This window comes from Peromyscus californicus, unplaced genomic scaffold, assembly GCF_007827085.1.
Source record: "Peromyscus californicus insignis strain IS unplaced genomic scaffold, ASM782708v3 Scaffold_4__1_contigs__length_199733344, whole genome shotgun sequence".
Lineage (NCBI taxonomy): Eukaryota > Metazoa > Chordata > Mammalia > Rodentia > Cricetidae > Peromyscus > Peromyscus californicus.
In genome coordinates, this window is record NW_026294562.1 from 158049307 (window position 1) to 158071922 (window position 22616).

A 22616-nucleotide genomic window follows, 5' to 3' on the forward strand; every position below is an offset into this window, starting at 1 on the left:
CAAGCAGCTGCCTGAGCCAGGCAGAGACTCCAACACCCAATAGCACAACAAAATCCTGTGGCCTCCTTTTCCTCCAGCATTTATGAAGTACCACTGACAAATAAAAACTGCATGTTTTTAAGGAATACAACATAATGACCTGCCATACATGTGAAATTATCCCTCGGTGTCTGTAGGAATTAGCTCCAGGTCACCCAAGGGTAGGTCAGCATTCAAGTATTTGCACAGGACCTGTGTAATCCTTTTGAATCCTTTAAGTCGTCAATATAACACAAGACCTCATGGAATATCAATGGATATTGTATTCAGTGGATGACAAGAAAAAAATGCTTGAACATATTTCTAGTTGAGATGCTATATTTTTTGTCTCTATCCACAGTTGGTTGGATCTTAGGATGTGGAAACCTGATACAGAAGGCTGTGATTACCATAATCAAGCTAATTAACATATCTACCACCTTATGCAGTATAGGGGTCTGTGTGTGTGTGTGTGTGTGTGTGTGTGTGTGTGTGTGTGTGTGTGTGTGTGTGTTAAGAATACGAGGCCAGGCATAGTGGTATGTGCCTTTAATTTCAGCACTTGGAGGCAGAGGCCAATGTATCCCTGTGAGTTTGAGGCCAGCCTGGTCTATATAGGACAGTCAGGCTATGAAGTGTCTCAAATAAACAAAAAGGAAACCTGGAATCTGTTCTCTTAGTAAATGTCAAACCTAAGCTGCACCGAGATGCCATGCTGCCCACCAGATCTCCAGGACTTACCCTACATAAATGACACCCTACACATATGAAACTTTGTCCCATTAGACCAGAATCTCCCCTTTATGCCCACCAGCTCCTGATAACACTCTCTCTGTTTCTACACAATTAACATTTTAGGTGCCCCTTTTAGTCCAAGTGTGTGTTTTCTTCTCTGTGTGTGGCTTATTTCATTCAGTGCCCTGCCCTCCAGATTCACATCATCATGAGTGGCAGCCTCCTTTATCAAGGCTGAATCAAATCTTGTATCTTTGTGTGTACATATATGTGTGCATATGTGTGCATGTATACAGGGGAGAGAGGGGGTAGGTTGAGAGAGAAAGAGAGAAAGAGAGAGAGAGAGAGAGAGAGAGAGAGGTCTCTATCCTTTTAACCATGGACAAACTCACTGATTACTTCAGATCTTGGCTGTTGTAAATAACACTGAGTGCACACAGAGCAGAGTGGGTGCGCATATCTCTGTGTGGGGAGTCACCTTATTGCCTTTGGGTATACACTTCTATAGAACATCTTTTCCTCTGACATGAACGTCACAATTACAGAGCAAAGCACCTACAGTGACCTATGGACAACTGGGTGTACAGTTGGGATGATGAAACAAACAGACCTGCAAGTTTCTAAGCCAGCTGTGGCTGCTAACACTCCCTCCTGGAGATCAGCGGGGTGCTCACAACATCCTCAGAACCTACCTCAGCTCTCCAAGCACCACTTGACCCTGCTGCTGGATAAGCATCATTGTAAAATACTGACAGTGGTGCTTTTAGCCATCCAGCTGCCCTGGAGTTACCCATGCTGCTGAAGCAAGCCCCTTGTTTTTTGTTTTTGTTTGTTTGCTTGTTTTGAGACAGAATCTCACTACGTAGTACTGGCTGGCCTGGAACTCGTTGAAATCCCCTTGCCTCAGCCTTCCTCAGAGCAGGGATTAAAGGTATGAGAGAGACATCACACCTGGCCTTGCTGCGTTCATTTTGATACTGTTTGCTGTAAATGGGACTTTGGGGGTGTTTGTTTGTTTGGATAGTTGTTTGATAGTGCATGGAAAACTGATTTTGTGTGTTCATTTTCTGTCCTGTAATCATACCATATTTATTTACTAATTCTAATAGTTTTGGGTGGAGTCACTGGTATTCTATGCATGTAAGATCATGTCATCTGCAAACAGCAACAACTTCTCCTTTTACAGCTTTTTATTGTATAATTGTTCTGCCCAGAACAGAAGTGGCTGGAGCAGGCATTCTTGTCTTGCTCTTTGTCTTTAATGAGCAACTTCAACTTCTAGTGTTGACCGCGATATTATCTGTGGGTTTGTGAAGCTTTATTATGCTGAGGTACATGCCTTCTATACATAAATGTTTGAGTATTTTCTCATGGAATGATGTTAAACTTTATCTAACTTTTTTTATGTATTAACTGAGACAACGATCCAGTTTTCATCCTTTGCCTGTTTATTGATTTGCATGTGTTGAACCATCCTTGCTTTACAGGCGTCAGACCCATTTGATCACAGTGTGTGTTTGAATGTGTTCTTAAATGCTGTTTGCTGGGATTTCCAGGGAGGAATCTGGCATCTAACTTTGAAGATATTGGCCAATCATTTTCTTTTCTTACAGCGTCATTGTCTGACTTAGAGAACAGGATAATGCTGACCTCATAAAATGCATCTGAGTGTTGTTTCCTCACCAGTAAAGCCATCTGGTCCTGGGCTTTTTTGTTGGGAGATTTGGGGCTTTTTTTTTTTGCGGGGGTTGTTTGTTACACATTTGATTCAATTTCCTTATTTGTTATTGCGCTGTTCCTATTTTCTATTTCTTCAGAACTCGGTCTTAGTACACTGTACATACTGGTAAATTATCCACTTATGGTGAGTTATCTATCCAGCTCTTGCACACTCTCTTGTGATCCTTCATGTTTCTGTGTATCTTTTACACTTCTGATTTTAAGTCTTTTTCCCCCTCAGTCTAGCTAATGGCAATCCACTTGATTTAATTTTTCAAAAGCAGGATCTTTATTTGATTTATCTTTTCTGGTGTCTTTTTTTCTAGATGTGATTTCATTTATTTCTACTTTAATCTTTAATCCTTCTACTTCCTTTGGTTAGTGTCTTTTTCTAGTTCCTTGAAGTATAAAATTGGGTTCTTTGAAAGCTTTCTTCTTAAAAAAAATTATTACATTTATTTATTTATTTATTTATTTATTATTTATTTATTTGTGTGTGCCTGTTGGAGGGGTACACCTGTGCCACAGCATGCATGTGGAAGCCATAGACCAACTTGGAGGGCTCAGTTCTCTTCTCCCATCATCTTGGTCCTGGGAATCAAAATCAGGTTGTCAGGCTACGTTTGAATATGCATGTGTGTGTGTGTGTGTGTACAGATGTCCAAGGAGGCCAGAGGCATCAGGTCTCTCTGGAACTGCAGTTACAGGCAGTTGTAAGCTGGCCATTGTGGATGCTGGGAATGGACCTTGGGCTCTCTAGAAGAGTGCTGTGTGCTTCTAACTGCTGAGCAACCTCTCCAGCCCTGTCTCAAATATTTAATTTCTCCTTTAATTCTTCTTTAAAGCCATGGTTTGTTGCTATAGTCTGAATGCTTATGACATAATCCCCTTGAAATCCTAACTCCTTATTGGGAGATAGGCCCTTGGCAGGTGATTAAATCGTGAGTGTAACCAGGATCGCTCCCCTGGCAAAAAGACTACAGAACAGGCTTCCCGCTTCCTCCAGGTAAAGGCACAGTGGGAAGAAATCAGGACCTTCGGGGCAACAAAAACCATCAGTTTTATCTTGGACTTAGAAGCCTTCAGGACAAAGAAAAATGGGTGTAAACTACCCCTAAGCTGCTCAGTTTGTGCCTGGACTGGACTTAAGACAGTTGTTTAAGACCACATTGTGATAGTCTGAATGAGAATGGTCCCATGGACTCATGTGTTGGAACGTTTGGTCCACAGTTAGTGAAACTGTTTGAAAAGATTAGGAGGTGTGGCCTTGTTGGAGAAGGTGTGTCACTGAGGGTGGGCTCTGAGGTTTCAAAAGACCATACCAAGCCCAGAGTCACTTTCTCTGCCTGCTGACTATGGATCAGGATGTAAAGCTCTCAGCCACTTTGCCAGCACCATGCCTGTCTGTATCCCACTATCATGATTGTGAACTAACACTCTAAAACTGTAAGCAAGGCCCCAGTTAAAGGCTTTCCTTTATAAGACTTGCCTTGGGTAGTGTCTTTTCACAGCAATAGAACAGTGGCTAAGACACCAACACTGGATTTTCTTCCAGCTTTGCTTCTGAGACCAATTCCTAGTTTTACCATATACTGTTGTAATCAGAAAAGAGATTTCAAATAGATTCCATCTTCTTGTATTGATTAGGATTTCTTTGTGGCCAAAACACCCTGGAAAGGATGCCATGTATGCTTCAGAAGCATGTGTACCTAGTTGCACTGGATGCAAAGTACTAGCGATGTCTGCTAGGTCTACTTGGTCTAACATGTGGCTGGAGTCCAACAGCTTTTATTGATTTTTCAACCAGGTGATCTACCAATGGCTGGAATTGAGTACTGAAGTCTGTTACTGTTAATCATATTGCTGTCCATTTCTCCCATCAGATTTGTTGACATCTGTCTTTATATATTTAGGTACGTCATTGTTGGGTATGATATACATTACAATCGCCCTATCACCTTGATGGATTGTCTCTTTTATTATACCACAACAATTTTCTTTGCCTCTTGTAATAGTTTCAACTTATCTAGCATTGACTGTCCTAAAACCTCCTGTACAGCTCAGCCTGGACTCAAATTCTTGATCGATCCTCCTGCCTCATCTCCCAAGTGCTGGCCCAGCTCTACCCTGTATGCCCTTAAAGCAATTTTATGGGTAACATAAAATTCAAAACCATTGTGATTTGATTTCTTTCTTTCTTTCTTTTTCCTAAGACAGGGTTTCTCTGAGTAGCCCTGGCTATATTGGAACTCACTCTGTAGACCAGGCTGGCCTCAAACTTAGAGATCCAACCATCCAGACGCCTCTGCCTCCAAGTGCTGGGATTAAAGGTGTGTGCCACCATCACCACCATCACCACCACCCCCATCCCCACCCCACGCTGATTTCATTTTTCATATCCATTCAGCCATTCCACATCTTCTGGTTGGAGAATTTAATCCATTGTCATTTAAGAAAATTGTTGCTAGATAGAACAATTGCCACTTTGCTGGTTGTCTGTTTTGCAGTTCCTCTGTCCCTTCCTCAGTTTTTTAAATAAAATCTCCAAATTTTAATTCTTATTAACAGCATTTTATGCTTTTGACACTGTAATTTTTCTTTGAGACAGGGTCTCACTGTGTAGTCCCAGCTGTCCTGGAACTCACTCTGTTGACCAAGCTGGCCTGGAATTCATAGAGCTGCACCTGCCTCTGTCTCTCAGGTGCTGGGATTTAAGGCTTGTGCCACCATGACAAGCCAATTTACTTCTTTTGATATTGGGTATCCACTAACAAACTATTGTAGCTATAGTTATTTTAGTGTGTCTGTGTTTTAACCTATATGCTAGAGGCAAACACCATTATGGTATTGAAGAAGTTGAATTTCACACTCCCTGCCATTTTTTCATTTCCTTTTTCCCCTGGAAGCAGGCACCTCTGCCTCCAGGTTTTACAGCACAGCATCAAGAAACACCATTACATATCAGGCTAGCTATGAATTCTGGGGCCCTCCCACCCAGGCCAGATGCCGAGAACCTCCTTCGTGTTCTATTTGCCCTACTATGTGCCCATAAATTCTCATATCCGTGTGTCTGGCTTAATATACATGTTGTTAGCCACCTTCAAGGTTCACACGACTGTCCGGGGGCTCTCAAAGAACCTGGGCATAAGGCAGGAGAGACAAGGTAGAGCATTGGGGTAGCCATAGGGAAGTGGAAGGAAGACTCTGCAGGTGCAGCATCCCAGACAGATCACGAGAAGGCATCCTGACAGAGCCCACAAAACAGTAGGGTTATGCAGTTGAGTCCTGAGCCCAAGGTGCTTCAAGTCCCCGCCTCTCTACGATGAGACAGCCTCCTCCAGCCATGTAGCCATGCTGATCACACGCATGTTCTCAGTGGAGCAAGAAGTGGGTGAGTGCCGTGTATCATCGCACCTGACTGCAGCTGGGAAGGGTCTGTCTTAGCACTGAGCTGCAATCGCTGGTGGAGAGGAGTTTGTAGATATAATAACACTGTTCTCCGACGATCCTGGTGTGGGCTAGAAAATCACAGACACTTGACAATGAAACAATGGGCCCTTGAACACGTACCGTAAGTCCACCTAGAATTTCACAGCAAGATGGCACAAACTGAGCAGCTTGTCATAGTCCCGGAGGCTTCAAAGTCCAAGATCAAGATGGGGGCAATGGTGGGTTTTGTTGCCTGCTGTGCTGGTCATTTTTTTTTTTTTTTTTGGTTTTGTTTTTGTTTTTGGCAGCCTAATGCAAACCTAGGCACATCCGGTGTGGTGGCTGAAATGAGAATGACCCCCATGGGCTCATATATTTAAATACTTGATTTCCCAATTGGTGGAGTGGGTGTTGGGACCATTCCCAGTCAGCTGTCTCTCTGCCTCCTACTTGTGGGTAAGGCTGTAAGCTCTCAGTTGCTGCCCCAGCACCATATCTGCCACCATGCTCCCAACCATGATGATCAGGGACTCACCCTCCAAAACTGTAAGCACCCAATGGAGTCTTTCTTCTGTAAGGTACCTTAGACATGGCGTCTCTTCACAGCAATAGGAAAGTAACATATGAGAAGAAGCCCCAGCTCAGGGATTGCCTCCATCAGATACCTGAAGGCAACTCTGTGGAGCCTGTTCTTGATTACTGACAGATGTGGAAGGGCCTGGCCCACCGTGGACAAGGGCAGGTGGCCCAGGGTTGTAAGCAAGCCGTGGGGAGGGAGCCAGTAGGCAGCATTCCTCCATGGCTTTTGCATCAGTCCCTGCCTTGAGTTCCTGCCCCAACTTCCCCTTCATGACGGACTGTGACCTGGGAGGAGTACAATGAGAGAAGCCTTTCTCTCTCAAGTGGTTTATGGCCATCGTGTTCATTGCAGCAAGAGAAAGTGAACTGGGACACCTGGTGAGTGTGACTTCTTCAAAATTTAAACCTTCACACTGTGACCTCACCTGAAGGAAGGGGCTAGCTGCTCCGTAGTTTCTTGTACATGTTCATCACCACCTCCTGTGATTAGCATGCAAGAACCAATCTGTCCTGTTCATTGCTCTTTCTTGAGTCCCCAGAAGAGTCCCTGGAAGGCAGCAGAAGCTCATCAGATAGTTGATGAGTGAACAAACGAAATAAGAAATATTTAGCACCATGGGCACTGGGTTATGTTGTTTAAGATAATTCCCCAAAAGTGGAATGCCTGCATCCGAGAGCACATGCATCTTACAATTTGGTATCCACAAACACTCCTCACAGTGATAGAAATGGGACTTCTGTCCCCCCTGACCTACAGTCTTCATGGATACACACACACACACACACACACACACACACACACACACACACACATGTTCAATGTGCTCCCCATGCAGCCACATGAAGAGACCTGATGCCCCAGCACTACCACAACCAAGCATTCAGCCTGTGACATTCAGGGGCACACAGTTTAAAGCCAGGGGTAAGGGGGGGAGAGGCCCTTTTCACCCGACTGATGAGGGTGATTGGTCATCATGATCTCCTCTCCAGTGCTCTTTGCAGGAAGGACCAAAGTTGGCAAATTACCTTTCAGGTCCCCAACTATCAGACACAGCAAAGCAGCAGCTAACACTGCCCTGGCTCAATAAATGTTTAATTAATTAATCAATCAAGCCAAATCAAACATGAGCGTGATTACCCAGATATTTCTGTCTACACACCACGAGGTGGCTCATTAATTCCTTTTTCTCTTCTCTTAAACTTTTCTACTGAAATAAGAATGTGTTTGGGAATTCTGTGGAGTTAGCCTTAGAGGTTTAAAAAAAAAACTGATAAGTATGAAATATTCTCAGGATATCCACCAGAGCAGATTGCTGATAAAACAATCGTTGTTATCCTAAAGTCAATGCCTTACTGTTCATAATGCTGAGGTAATAAAATACTACAGCCTGTGAGGAGACAAGTTTAAAAAAAAAAAGGCTACAAATATGGTTCTATGAACATAAAAAGCCGAACTCAAGAGAACCTACATCAGCACTATTTTGCCCAGGGTGAACGTCCTCACTTCCGCTAATCACAAGGACAAAGGGATGCTCTGTGGCATGAGATTCTTAATTGTGCCTCTCCCTGTGGGATTCCGTCAGAATCTCCCAGCACCGCAGCTTCGTAAGAAAATATTGCATTGGGTCAAATGTAGGAAAGTGAAAGCCTGATAATCAAATAACCACACTGGGCAGAAGTGCTGTCTGGTTCCAGTGCTTAATAAACTTACAGCGGATGCTGGAGGTCTCTGAGAAACACCCCACAGTTTCAAGCAGCTCAGCTGAGTTCTGCATCTTCATACAGTCACTTAAGACCATAAATTATCTGCCTTGGTTTCATTTAAAGATCATAAGATGCTGGGATTTTGTACTGTTTATTTTGAGCTATAAATACTAGCCGTGGTCTTTCTGGGTATTAATGTGATGGTAAGTGTGCTCCTGGTGGATTTGGGATGGGATAAATGAATGGCATTCCTAAGACCCACCAGCCAGTGGTACTCAGGGCAGACACTGCTTCTGCCTCTGGCAGCAGCTCAACCCAAAAACCCCAGCCCTCAGGAAGGTACAATAGTCAGAGCAAGGAACCCTAGCAGGGTTAGTACAGATGGAATTTTCTGGTAACTTCCAGAAGGTAAAATAATAATAATAATTCACAAAGAGCATATTTTCCCCTGCTCTCTCAAGATTTGCCTTGGATTTTTTTTTAAGCTCTTCTGGGTTGAGTTCGAGCACTCACTCACTCACACATTCGTCTGGGAGGCAGTGATCTGGCAGCAGCCCACGGCTCAGAGATGTGCCAGGAGGACTCCAGCAACTCATCGAGGCCTCCGATTCCTCACAGACTGAGCCCCAGCACAGAGACGCGTGATCCCGACCATAAGCGCTGCCTTCACAGGCTGTCGGGGAGTGTGAACCCGGGACAGCAGAGTTGGCTGCAAGCCCAGCAATAGCCACTTCCTCCCTCGCCTCGGCGATGCAAACACGCAGATCAATGCTGTTGCTTTGGAATCTGCCTCGTTCCAACATTGTCAACACACGTTCAGCCACACATAGTCCACAAATACACATGCCAACACACACAGCCATCACACGTCCGTCTTCACCGTCAACTCTTTACCTTTAAATGATGCAAGGCATGTGTCCTAGTTTGCTTTACTGTTTCTGGGATAAACATTGACCAAAACTAAGTTGTGGGGGAAAGGGCTCTGTTTGGCTTACAGGTTATATACAGTCCACTATCAAAGAAACCAAGGCAGGAATTCAAGGTGAGAACCTGGAGGCAGGAACTGAAAAAAGAGATCACAAAGGAACACTGCTTACTGGCTTGCTCAGCTATCTTTCTCATGTAGCCAAAACCCACCTGCACAGGGATGGCACTGCCCACAATGCCCCCCCATCAATCATTAATCAAGAAAATCCCCCACAGATATGCCCACAGGCCAATCTGATGGAAGCAATTCCTCAATCCAGGTTCCCTCTTCCCAGGTATGTCTATGTTTGAATCAAGTTGGCAGTAACTATGACAGGGTACAAAGGAATAGCCAAATCAGGCCTGCCACTGCCTCCCCAGGGTTCTAACCAAAAGCCATCTAAGTGCTGGATCTATTTCAGGCAACTCATCCCACAGGTTCTCGGGGGTCTGACGTCTAATCAAGTTACCAAGGCTTTGATGAGTAATCTGGGAACCTTGCAACCCTGAAAAATCACCTGTGCTTTTTACAAGCCTGGGTCATGGGTGAAGAACATGCACCCCAGGATCTGAGCCTGCCCTCTAGGATCTGAGTATGTACCCCAGGATCTGAGTATGCATCCCAGGATCTGAGCCTGTCCTCTAGAATCTGAGTATGCACCTCAGAATCTAAGCCTGCCTCTAGGATCTGAGAATGCACCCCAGGATCTGAGTCTGCCTCTAGGATCTGAGCATTCACCCCAGGATCTGAGCATGTACCCCAGGATCTGAGCATGCACCCCAGGTCTGAGCATGTACCCCAGGATCTGAGCATGAACCCCAGGTCTGAGCATGTACCCCAGGATCTGAGCATGAACCCCAGGTCTGAGCCTGCCTCTAGGGTCTGAGTATGCACCCAGGACCTGAGCATGTACCCCAGAATCTGAACCTGTCCTCTAGGATCTGAGCCTGCCTCTAGGGTCTGAGCATGCACCCAGGAACTGTACCTATGAAGAAACACTGAAGCATCATAGGGAGGGGTAATATTTTGATGAGTGGAACCACAAAGCAGGCATCTTCCCTCCCATAGGATTTGCATGTTCATGTCTGACTCATTTTCCATTGAGTGTGTTGATCCTTAATAGGGGACAGCACTGGAAGAACCAGGTTCCAAAGAATCTGCATCATCCCTGTTTAAAAAAAAAAAGGCAGAGCCAAGCATGGGGGTGTACATTGATGATCTTGGGCCTGGGAAGGCTGACTTAAGATCACAAATTCAAGGTCAGCCTGAGCTACATAAAAATTATCCATCTTAAAAAGAAAGTGGGGGGGGATGGTGGTAGACGCCTTTAATCCCAGCACTCGGGAGGCAGAGGCAGGCGGATGTTTGTGGGTTTGAGGCCAGCCTGGTCTACAGAGCGAGATCCAGGAAAGGCGCAAAGCTACACAGAGAAACCCTGTCTGGAAAAACCAAAAAAAAAAAAAAAAAAGTGGGGAAGAGGAGAGACTGAACATCTTTAAATTTCTTTTTGCTTAGCATGGTGGCACACATTTCAATCCCAGCACTCAGGAGACTGAGGCAGGGAGCTCTCCAGTTCAAGGCTAGCTTGGATACACAGTGAGTTCAAGATCAGCCTGTGCTTCAGTGAGATCCTGTCTCAGAAAAAATGGACAGATGACTTATTGATAGATCAATCACTAGGTAGACAGATTATAGATGATAGGCAGGCAGATAGATGGGAGATAGATAATAGATCAATAGTAGATGAGAGAGAGAGAGAGAGAGAGAGAGAGAGAGAGAGAGAGAGAGAGAGAGAGAGAGAGAGAGGATAATACTGTCTATCCCAGAGGCTCTAACACGGAGGCACCCAAGATCCACAGAAAGTGTGCAATTGGTAGCTATGAGTTCAACTCTGGCTCCATCATCAATATCTAACTGACTTTGTACAACTGATTCCTAATCTTTAAAATGGGACCACAGCCTTCCTCCTTTTGTTGGTTGTAATGATTAAAGATGATGTGTATGCAATACTTACCACCTCCCATGGAAACCTGACCCATGGAGATGGGAAGGGGCCAACAGTCAACCCACCAAGCAAGAAAACTCAGCCTCCTCCTACAGGGCCACCTTGCCCAGGGTGCTGCAGAAGCAGAGATCAGGAGCTGGAAGGCAGCTCAGTGGTATAACACCTGCCTCTGCAGGTACGAAGCCTCAGATTCAATCACCAGCACCACACACAAAAACAACTAAAAATATCAAATTAGAAGCACAGATAAGAGCCATGTAAAGGATTCCAACTTGGGGACTGACCGTGGGAAAAGAGAGTCAAGGGCATTTGGAGTTGAGGCTAAGGGCAGAGTGTGGGCAGAGGCAGAGGAGGCCTGGGCTAAGAACAATACGAAACCCTTCGCTAAGTGTGCCTCTCCCACACTCTCAGTCAGAAGAGACGGGCGGCGATGAGCAACTCCATAAAGGATGCTACTGAGGCACCAGGAGCCTCATGACTAAAGGATGCTACTGAGGCACCAGAGCCTCATGACTAGTACCCTCACCTGCAGCTCTCCACTCCTGATTTTTGTGCCAACATGATGAACCGTTCAGCAGCAGATCCCCCTGTTCCACCCACTCATGAAAAAAGTGAGGATTGGTCCTCTCTCTGCCAGTCACCAGCCAGCTCCCCCAAAACAATTACTCCCTGCTGTATTATCTAAGACTATTGCAAAAACAAAGCCCTCTGGAGACTTAGACTCAGCAGGATCATGGGGAAGGAGCTTCCCCTATAATGTGGGTGAATTGAGAGGGTGCTGGCCCCTCCAGGTGGGCTGTACACACCCCATCACACAGACAGCTGAGGAGATTGCCTGTGTCATTGCAGATCTGGTCTGATGGAATCTGAGCACACAATGGGGAGGTGGCCAGAGCAGAGACTGAAAGGCCTCTGGGAATACAACTTGGAAGCCTACATACCAGAAGAGATGTATGTAGCTCAGTGGTACAACCTTTCCTGGACATGCGCAAGGCCCCAGGGTTAATCCCCACCACCTCTGGAAAAGGAAGGGAGGACGAGAGGAAGGAGTAATTTCGTTTTAGACTTCATTTTGGGAAAAAAAAAAAAAAAACATGTTTGGCTGGGTATTGTGGCACACAGCTGTAACTCCAGTGCACAGGAAGCTGAGGTAGGATGATAGTAAGATCTGGTATAGCCTGGGATATACTATTTAGCAAAACACTATCTTTAAAAAACCAACAAAACACTGCTTAGAGGAAATCCTTTGATGAGCTCCCTGTGATGTGGGGTGACACTCTAGGAGGACATTCTGTGATAGAGGTGAGCAAGCCTCCTTCTGATGGATGTCATGCTGCCTGGGGGATGCTTTCTTCTGTTTGTGTGTGAGTACAGAACTAAGGGAAGGCCCAAGCCACGTGGTGCAGAAAAGAAAATGAGTTTGCATCCTGATGTGATGACGACCCCACTGAACATCTGGGGACCATTTAGGAAGCCACTGGAATGACAGACAGTAGTCGCTAGAAGCTAGAAACATCCGTAAAGGGTGCTACAAGGTCTTTATGTTATGACTTAAGAGGAAAGTCTCTATTACACTATTCCTGACCATGTATGTGTGGGTTTTCCACAGCAAGCTATTTGTCCCACCAGACCTCTACTTCAGGCACTGAGAGATGATGTCAGGCCCCACTAGACCCCTACTTCAGGCACTGAGAGATGACATCAGGTACCACCAGACCCCTACTTCAGACACTGAGAGATGATGTCATGCCTCACAAGACCCCTGCCTCAGGTGCTGATTACAAGTAGTGGTAAGTATGTTGATTGACTTACATACACACCAGAGGTTCCCACAAATCCCGCAGTAGGCTCAGCAATTTGTCAGAATGCAACTCAACGAGAACCTTTACTTATGAATGCAGACTTGTGAGAAAAGACACAAATGAGTGACCAGATGAAGAAGTAATACACAGAAAAGAAGACTAGGGGAGGAAGGGGCTTCTGCTCCATGGGGCTGGCAGGTGCATATGTTCACTGATTTGACAGCTCATCAAATCTCCCTTAGTGTCAGAGTTTTTAGAATTTAATCCCAAGGCCTCCTCATCTGCCCAGAAGTCAGTTGGTGAGGCAGAACATTCTGCCCTTCTAATTGTCTTTCCAGTGACCAGTCCCTTAGAGGCCCAACCTCAGTCACCTCATTAAGATAAACTCAGGTGATGTGACTGGCAGGGGCTGGCTGTAGATAATCCTATCACTCAGAAAACTCAAAAGATTTTGGGAGCTCTGAGCCAGGACTTTAGGACTAAGACTAAATATTGTTTCCCTTGTTTTGTTTTTCCTTGGGGGAGTAGGGGAGACAGGAGCTTACCATGTGGACCAGGCTGATCTTGAACTTGCTACATTGTCCAGGCTAAATTTGAACTCATGGCCCCCTGCCTCAGTCTCCCAAGTGCTGATATCACAGGCATGCACCACCATGCCTGGGACTTGATTTTTTTTTCTTATTATGTCACTGACAGTCTTTGCCATCACAACAATCATTAAAGTTTTGTGGGCAAGGACTTTAGGAATGTCTGAGAGCAAAGCCTAAGTTGTGGTGTAAGCCAAACACACACAACACACACAGAGCCAGGAGGCAGAGGATAACGCCCGCACTGGAGGAAGAGTGACTAGTAAAGGGCAGATGCTGTGGGATGTTCTGTATGGCAAATGTGTTGCTGATTAGTCATTAAATAAAACACTGATTGGCCATTGGCTAGGCAGGAAGTGTAGGCGGGACAAGGAGGAGAATAAAGCTGGGAAGTGGAAGGCTGAGTCAGAGAGATACTGCCAGCCGCCACGATGAGAAACAGCATGTGAAGATCCTGGTAAGCCACGAGCCATGTAGCAAGGTATAGATTTATGGAAATGGATTAATTTAAGCTGTAAGAACAGTTAGCAAGAAGCCTGCCACGGCCATACAGTTTGTAACCAATATAAGTCTCTGTGTTTACTTGGTTGGGTCTGATGGCTGTGGGACTGGCAGGTGAGAGAGATTTATCCTGACTGTGGGCCAGGCAGGAAAACTCTATCTACAGGCAGAGGCTCCAGTGCAGCCCGGGCTCTGCAGCTGAGTTCTTGAGGTTCCAGAGATGTTCCTTTCAGATGCCTTCCCAACCCGAGGACTCTAGCATGAGATGGTGGTGATTAGCAGAGCAGCCATATATTGCTATAAAGTATGATTAATGCCACAGTATAATGAATTTTCTCACCAATTCCGTGCACAAAGCATTGCTCGGATTGAGCTATAAGATCACTTCGGAAGCACTATTGATTTTCATTATTTTAGTTTTCTCCATCCCTGAGTTCCTTGAAGCTATTCCCCAGTTTGATTTTTATCCAGCAGAACAATCTCCACTTCCTCTTTCTAGTCAATAGTTCATAAAATCTTAGGACTTGGTAGTCTGAGGGAGGAAGCTGATTGACATAGAAGTTCGTCCTTCCAGAGGGATGACGGTTTCTGATCTCCTAGAGCTTGTGGGAACTTCTCCCTCTGGCACAGTAGATGTGCTGTGCAGTACTTTCCTCTGAGATAAAACAGTCTGTCTTGGAGGGAAGCTCATTAAGACTAAGAATGTTCTACGGGGTGGGGCTGAAACGTTGGGTCCTGCAGGGGAGCTTCCTTAAGCTCCGGAAGAAAACAATTCAAAAGGCTTCGGGAAGTCCCTGAAACTGACCAGATACAGAAAACACCTCCCTCCCCAAGCATACATGAGAGACTCTCTCAGATCCGATGAGCCACCTGGAAAAGGTTCAGACCAAATGAGGACATTCTCCAACCTACTGAGCTGCCTGCAGACTGTGCACTGTGCTCCGGGTTCCCAGCTTTTGTAGGGTGGGCTTTGGTGATGCAGCTATCTCTGAGTTATTTCTGTTCCTATAAGTAAACCCAATAAAACTCATTGGGTCACTGAGTTAGTTAGACTTTGGTGGTATCATTACTTTGGTCTTTCATCAGGACCCAATTTGGGAGGAGTAGACATTTATTCACATCTCCCCAGGAGATTCCAAGATGACACTCTGTGTCACACAACAGAGTGTCATCATGGAATCACAAGTCAAGCATGTGTACACACTCTTCTTATATAATAATGAATATAACTTCTGTGATGAAGAAACATTCTCCCAGTTTTCAGATGCCTCACGAGACATAAAGCCATAGGCTGTCCACTGGTAACACTGGACAGCCCTGATACATGGGGCTCCTCCAGTGTTCACGTCCCCACCCACTTTACCCTTCTCACGCTGTTTCCTGTAGCAACTGGGACACACAGCATCAAGGCAGAAGCAGTCCTTCAAAGATAAGCATGGTAATTTCCCAGCAGAGGCCTCTTTTGACTTTGCAGGGGCCATCCAGGAGGCTGGGATCCCTGGGGTGCCTTGGCAGTGTCTCTCCTCTGATTTGCTGTCACCGTGGAACAGATTACCTCTGCATACGAGCAGCGAGATATTAAAATTGGACACCATTCTGCCTCTGATATTGGGGAACAATCACAGATGGCTTTGTGTAGAATGACTTCTATGACAGAGCAACAAGATGTACAACTCCAAGGCTGTTAAAAATAAAGCCACGTACAGTGAAGCTGGAAGTGCTATGCAGACAACAACTTTAAAGTGAACAGAGACTAAGTCAAGAGACCGCCACAGAGAAAGACATCACAGAGGACACCACGGTTTCCTGAGGGTTGTGGGGGGAGCCTGGTGGTGGCAGGGAGCTCATTCATGGTCGTCCACCTGTCCTGGGTGCTGAATCCCTACACTGCTCAGAACAGTCCATTCTGGGACTCACAGCTAGGCAAGGAGAGATGGTCAATCATGTTGTAAACATACTAAATAACAGGACTTCAAAAACGTTGTAAATGTGGACTGGAGAGATGACTCAGAGGTGACAAGCACTTCCTGCTCTTACGGAGGACTGGGATTCAAGGTTACAAGCACTCACATTAGATGGCTTACAACCATCCGTAATTCCAGTTCCAGGGGATCCAGTGCCCTCTTCAGGCCTCCATAGGCATCAGGCACGTGTGCATTATGTATGTGCAGACAAAACACTCATACACATGAAATAAAAATAAATCTTTTTTATTGTAAAGGCACGTAATTCACTCCTTTAATACTCAGCACTCAGGAGGCAGAGGCAGACAGACCTCTATAAGTTCAAGGCCAACCTGGTCTATATAGAGAGAACTATCTAGAAAGACCTTATCTTAAAAAAAAAAAAAAGTTGTAAATGCTAGAAGGAAAAGAACAGGATGGAATTATTAGGAAGTCCTGGTCAGGCTGGGGTGGCCACTCCTATAGTCTGGATGATGGAAAAAGTGTCTGTGAGAAGACAGCATCAAAAATGGGTGTGAAAAAACCAAATTGAGGAATTTGTAGGGTTTGAAGGGATCTTGCACAACTTGATGGAGACAAGTTCTGAGTGTCAAGGTTATCAACAACCTTTTTTAGGGTCTGGAGGGACAGCTCAAAGGTTAAGAGTACTGGCTGCTCTTGCAGAGGATCCAGGTCCATTCCCAGCACCCATGTGACAGCTCCAATTCCAGAGGATCTGATGCCCTCTTCTGGCCTCCTCAGGCACTGCACACACACAGTACACATACATACACACAAAATACTCACATACATGGAATGGAAACAAAGAAATAAACCCCTTTTTTAATTACCATTTTCAGGTATTTCTGGTTGTTCCTGTGGTTTTTTTAGACGTTTAGGAGCCAGCTCATATGAGATATGCGTGGTGGTTAGCACTTGGCTCTACAACATGAGAAATATTTTAGATTTTGTTTGCATATGATGATTTTTTTAACCTACTTCTTCAGCAGAACAAATGCCAAGCAGAGGTTAGAAAGAAATGTTAGCATGAATGTAAACATCAACTTCATGAAGATTCAAGCAAAAGCAGGCCCTTTTTCTGCCAGAACATTTTTTTTAATTTCTTATCTGCAAAGGTTAGATAAGGCATTCACGTAACTGTTGGGTTGGAGACCCAATAGCCAAACTCTTGAAACTAACCTAACGGAGAAGAGAGTGTCCCTTGGTGAAGACCCCACTGTGTGTGCTGGAAGTGAGTAGGCTAAGGCAAACTGAGGGCGCTGGGGAAGGATAAGTATTCTCGAAGAGGCAAGAGTGCTGAGGAAGAGAAACTGCAAACAGATTCGTGAGAAGCTATTGGCTGCCTAACACAAATAGCACTTCTTTGCCTCCTGCAAAGGAATCACACCGACTAGTTCCAAGTGCTTTGGGTTGCTGTGCGCATGGCCTCTGTCTAATGAGACACAGTTTCCAGCCTGTTGGATTTCACACTGTTCGGTGCCAGCTTGGCAATTTGTTTTGAATCAAACTCTAAAGCCTGTTAACCTGGTGGGTAAGTCTTCTGGGTGGGCAGCCAGAATCCTGCATGGTATTTCGCTTCTCTTAAAGGAAAAAAAAAGAAAAAGAAGAAGATGGTGGTGGCAGTGAGGATAAAGAGTTCAGAGGTGGGCACGGTGGTGCACACCTGTCATTCTGATGATGTGTCAAGGGGCTGAGGCAGGAGAATCACAAGTCTAAGGCCACTCTGGGCTTACATAACAAGACCTATCAAGATGTAAGGGGAGGGGAAAAGGGAAAGAGGGAGAGAAGAAGGGAGGAAGGGAAGGAGGGAGGGAGGGGGAGAGAGGGAGAGAAGAGTACAATCAGGTTGTTGTCTTGACATTTTGAGCCCAGCAACAGGGTCTTAGCACATAGTTGCAGTGGGTAGCTAAGGGGAATGGTGAGAGCCTGTGTTGTTTTGGAGACCTCTGGGGCCTCCCTGAGCAGTGTCTTCTATGGAGGGATCCCACGCCCTGCATGCCATGTTTCATTCAATACCTCATGCCTCCTGGGAAAAGCATTGTCCAGCCATGCACAGTATTTCCATTTGAATTCTCTTTTGTTTAAACTGTGGTTTGTAATTACCTTATCACCTAGCAAGCAAGACACTTTAGTCCAGAGCAAATGAGCTCCAGGGGCTAAGAACTCAGAAACAAAGTCATCCCTGATGGCTAACTGTGACTGTCAGCCTGATCAAGGTAAAGAATGCCTCAGGGATTCATGAAGCCCACCTCTGGGTGAGGCGATACGCCATTTCCAGAGACAATTAGACCATGAGGGCTCTGCCCTACACTAGGGGATTATCCAGTGATGGGTTTATAATACAATGGAAATGCTGGGAGGCAGTGTAAGGTAGGAGGTGGGGGTTGGGTTTGAAGATGTAGGTCAGTGTAGGTGTGTTCTTATGGCTGTGTCTCCCTGTAATCCTTTTCTGTGCCCTTTTTTTCTCTGCTTCCTCTCCACTATAAGATGAGCTGTTCTGGCAAGCATCCCTGCCACCATGATACACTGCTTAAGAAAATGGGACCAAGTTACTATAGACTGAAACCTTGGAAACTGTGAGCCACAATAGCCACCACCCCACCACCTCACCCCCGTACCTGAAGCTCTGTCTGTACCAGATGACAGCAAGAGCAAAAGTAGCCAACACAGAGTCTAACCTTATGCTTGACAACGGTAAATACCCAAGTTCCCCAGGGGCCAACGAGATGGCTCCGTGGGAGCAAGTGCTTGCTGCACAAGCCTAAGGACCTGAGTTCGGTCCCCAGAACTCATGCAAAAAAGGACACAGTGGCACTATAATCCCAGCATGCCTGCCTACCTACCACCTACCGCAAAACAGGAAGTGGAAACAGGAGAATTACCTGGAAGCTCAGGAGCCTGCTAGCCCAGAGTACACAGTGGCAGAAACAAGAGAGACCATAAAGAGAAAGGAAAAGGCTTCATCAGCTTTGACATCAGAAGCATTGGATGGTGTAGTGTAGCCGGCTGGGCACCCTCACTCCACAGAGGGCCAGCGGCAAGAAGGGCTATTTCAAACCCTTCCCTCAAGGTCAGGAGTAAGGCAGAGAGGATCTATCTCTATAGGACTAAAATCTCTCTCCTTCCTCAGCATCTACTCCATTGAGAACGGCACAGAGCTAATCGGCCCCCCAGGCTGCTGAGACAAGACAATGAAAGCTGCTCTCTGTCAGCATATGAAACTGAAATGACAATTATCCAGGGCCTGGGTGGGATAGCAACAAATGCCTTTGACTTACAATGAAAGAGAAAGGCTTCCTAGCTTAGAGAGGTCGTGAAAACAAGCATGTGCGAGAGGGGTTACAGACTTTAACACACATGCCTCATGCGAGAGTGTGTGTGTGTGTGTGTGTGTGTGTGTGTGTGTGTGTGTGTGTGTGTTTCAAAGCTGCAGGAGCTCAACTGTCTATTGATTTTCTGACAAGCCGCATGGTCCTTTTCAGCTACTTTCAAAGACAGAAAGATGACCCTGAGCAGTGGAACACTGTCAAGAAAGTTCTGGAAGTGCACACGAGGAAGCACTGAGGACTCAGCATTGGTGACTGATCCCAACAGTGTCTGCTCACAATGTAGCCAACCCTCCAGGCACCATGGTCCCCTGGGCTGAGGCCAGAAGCTGCAGAGCCCATTGGTTTTAAGCCAATGCGTACTAATTGAAAAGTTGCAGCCCAGAGAACTAGGAATTTTCATAGGTATTTTATCATCTACTCTCTTAAGATCTGGAGCAAATGCAGACTATTTTGAAGACTATTTCCTTTATAGTTTGTATCTGTTACTTTGTATCACTGTGAACAAAACACCTGAAAAAAACACAATGTGAGAGAGGCAAAGTGTATTTGGGTTTCAGAGGGATTTCAGTTCGTGGAGGAAAACACCCTCCACACATGGCAGAGACCACTCACATCACCACAGACCAGAGACAGAGGTATTGGAACAGGGCCAGGCTACAGCCTTCAAAGCTCCCTGCCTCTGGACCTCCACCAACTAGGCCCCACCTCTAAAAGTTCCACAGCCTCCCTATGTTCAAAACATGAGCCTTGGGCTGAAGATACGGCTCAGTGATTAAGAGCACTGTTTGCTCTTGCAGAGGATCTGCGTTAGATTCCCAGCCCCATATCAGGTGGCTCACAACCACCTGTAACTCCAGCTCCAGGGAGATCCACCCCCTTTGGCCTCTTCAGGCATGTGCACATACCCACACATAGACACACACATATATACATATATATACAAAGGTAATTCAAAATAACTTGTGGGGTAGGAGAAATGGCTCGTTGGTTAAGAGCACTGGTTGCTCTTGCAGAGGACCCAGGTCAGTTCCCAGCACCCACATGGTGGTTCACAATCATCTGTAACTCCAGTTTCAGGGGATACAATGCCCTCTTCTGACCTCCTTGGGTACCAGGCATGCATATAATACACAGACTTACATTCAGACAAAATATCCATACACATAAAAATTAAAAAACAAAAACATGAGCAGACTCTGGTGAGGTGTTTTATAGGGCCCTGAACTCCCCACCCCTTTCCCTATTGGTCCTGTTTAGATACCTACCCCTGTGTCTTTCTGCCATCACTCCTTCGAATGTGTTCTGGGAACAAAAAACTGCCATCTCAGGGAAGCCGCTCTCCATTTCACTGTCAACCTATGTCACTCTGGCTCTCTCTCAGTACCTTCAGCATATGAAGTTGCAGCCATAATGCAGGACAACTCTGAAATCCACACACATGAGATGTTGTTAGTACAATTCCAAGAACTCATCTTCTTAGACCGTTTTCCTCAAATACTTCCCAACACAGTCAATCAAGTCCCTCAAATTGACACTGTCACCCAAATTAAATCAATACTTCTTTGCAAGAGTGAAATACATATTTCATTTAATAACCAGCTGATTTGAGATTTGCAGTGCTGGCTACTGTGACCAAAAGGCATTTCTCAATTATTTACATTTAACCCTACATTATTTCCATCTTTGTATGAATTGCACTCAGATAAAATGTGAGCATCTAATTGAATTCTGTTTTGGATCGCCTATGACATATCTATCTATAGCAATTTCCCGGGAGGAAAAGACCATCAGTCAAGAGGGTGGTTACAGAAAACACTTATCAAGCACTTTCAACACACCAGACTCTGGGTTTGAGCCACGGTGCAGGTGGCTTCTCTGTGCCTTGGTCATGTCATGGTTGATCTCTACTGTTAACTTGACTAGATTTGGAATCACCTACAATGCTGGTCAGGCACACTTGGGTGGAGGGTGGATATTTCTAGAGTAGTTTGACCTTCTGGCCTTCTAGGGATCCTGCATGTACATGACACACATGGAGAATATAAACTCAGGAAGTCGCACATACATACACAAACCACACACACACACACACACACACACACACACACACACACACACACACACACACACAATTGCATGCTTTCTCCAGACCCAACACACTGTACAGACAAAGTGTGTTAAACTCGAGGAGAAAAAAGCTCTGAGTCCACAGAACCCCAGTCACATGATTTCTAGTCCAAATCTTGTCCAATGTCTGTACACCACAGCAGAGCACCTCACGTTGGAATTTTCTAAAACCATCATATTGAGCTTGGCATAATGGTACATGCCTGTAATCCCAGCACTGTGGAATTCAAAGCCAGCCTGCACTAGAGAGATCAAAACAAACAAACAAGTAAACCAGTAACACACTCTGAATTTAACTTTCCAACATCCCATAAATGACATGTCAGCAACCTATCTCTTAAAATTAAAGGTAAAAATGGGAAAATATGGGTATAAACATTTTAGTGTCTTGTATCTCAAATAATTATACAGTAATACTATGATAATCTGACAGCAATTGAGAAGATAAAAAGGCATGGTAATCAGGTATTGTGCCTGATGTAAGCAGAATGGTGCCACCTAACACCCTGCCTTTCATGTCACGGTTTCACTGCCTGGACACCCCCTCCCGATAATGAATATGCTATTAAGGATGGTTACATTTGTGTGTTTCTATTATAGCCATTTCTCAATAAATTTCTCTGACTCCTTTCATAAATATATGTCATTATTTCTCATTTTTTTAAAAAAAATCACCTTCTTCTTTCCTGAAGGAATGTCATATATGAGACGACCCTTCCCATATAAAACCATAAACAACAAAGGGCCAGATGATAAGAAGCCACATAAGCAGACAACAGGACACGGGATGCAGTTGGGCAGACGTAAGGCATTATGGGTATGTTGACGTCTTCAAAAGGAATATTTTACAAAGCAAAAAGAAGGTCTAGTTTTACTACAGCATGAGACAAGTCCCAGATTTCACACAATTTATCACTGATGTCCTCATTCTGTTGTTTTCAATGTGCTTTTAGGACATGCTGGACAACTAGTAAAACCCGTATACAATGCAAACGATGTTTTAGATAAGTTTTATTGACTTAATGCTCTGATAATAAAATTATAACAATCAGTGTTATTCTGATTTGTTGCGATTTTTTACTTTCACTTTGTAATGGACTCGGAGCACGGCAGAATTGAATGTGATGCTGCTGCCATCTCAAGGTCACTC

At 45.1% G+C, this 22616-nt stretch overlaps 1 long non-coding RNA gene across 4 annotated transcripts in view; it reads right to left on the reverse strand.

The window, feature by feature from the left end:
- Positions 1–282: 282 nt before the first annotated feature.
- Positions 283–22616, reverse strand: part of LOC128095684 (uncharacterized) — a 45888-nt gene continuing 23554 nt past the window's right edge. For all 4 annotated transcript variants that reach the window (XR_008213299.1, XR_008213298.1, XR_008213297.1 and 1 more), the window contains 3 exons: positions 20605–20762; positions 6906–7027; positions 283–5990 (listed from right to left, as the gene is read on the reverse strand). This is a non-coding gene — a long non-coding RNA (uncharacterized LOC128095684). The remainder of the gene's footprint in view (positions 5991–6905; positions 7028–20604; positions 20763–22616) is intronic.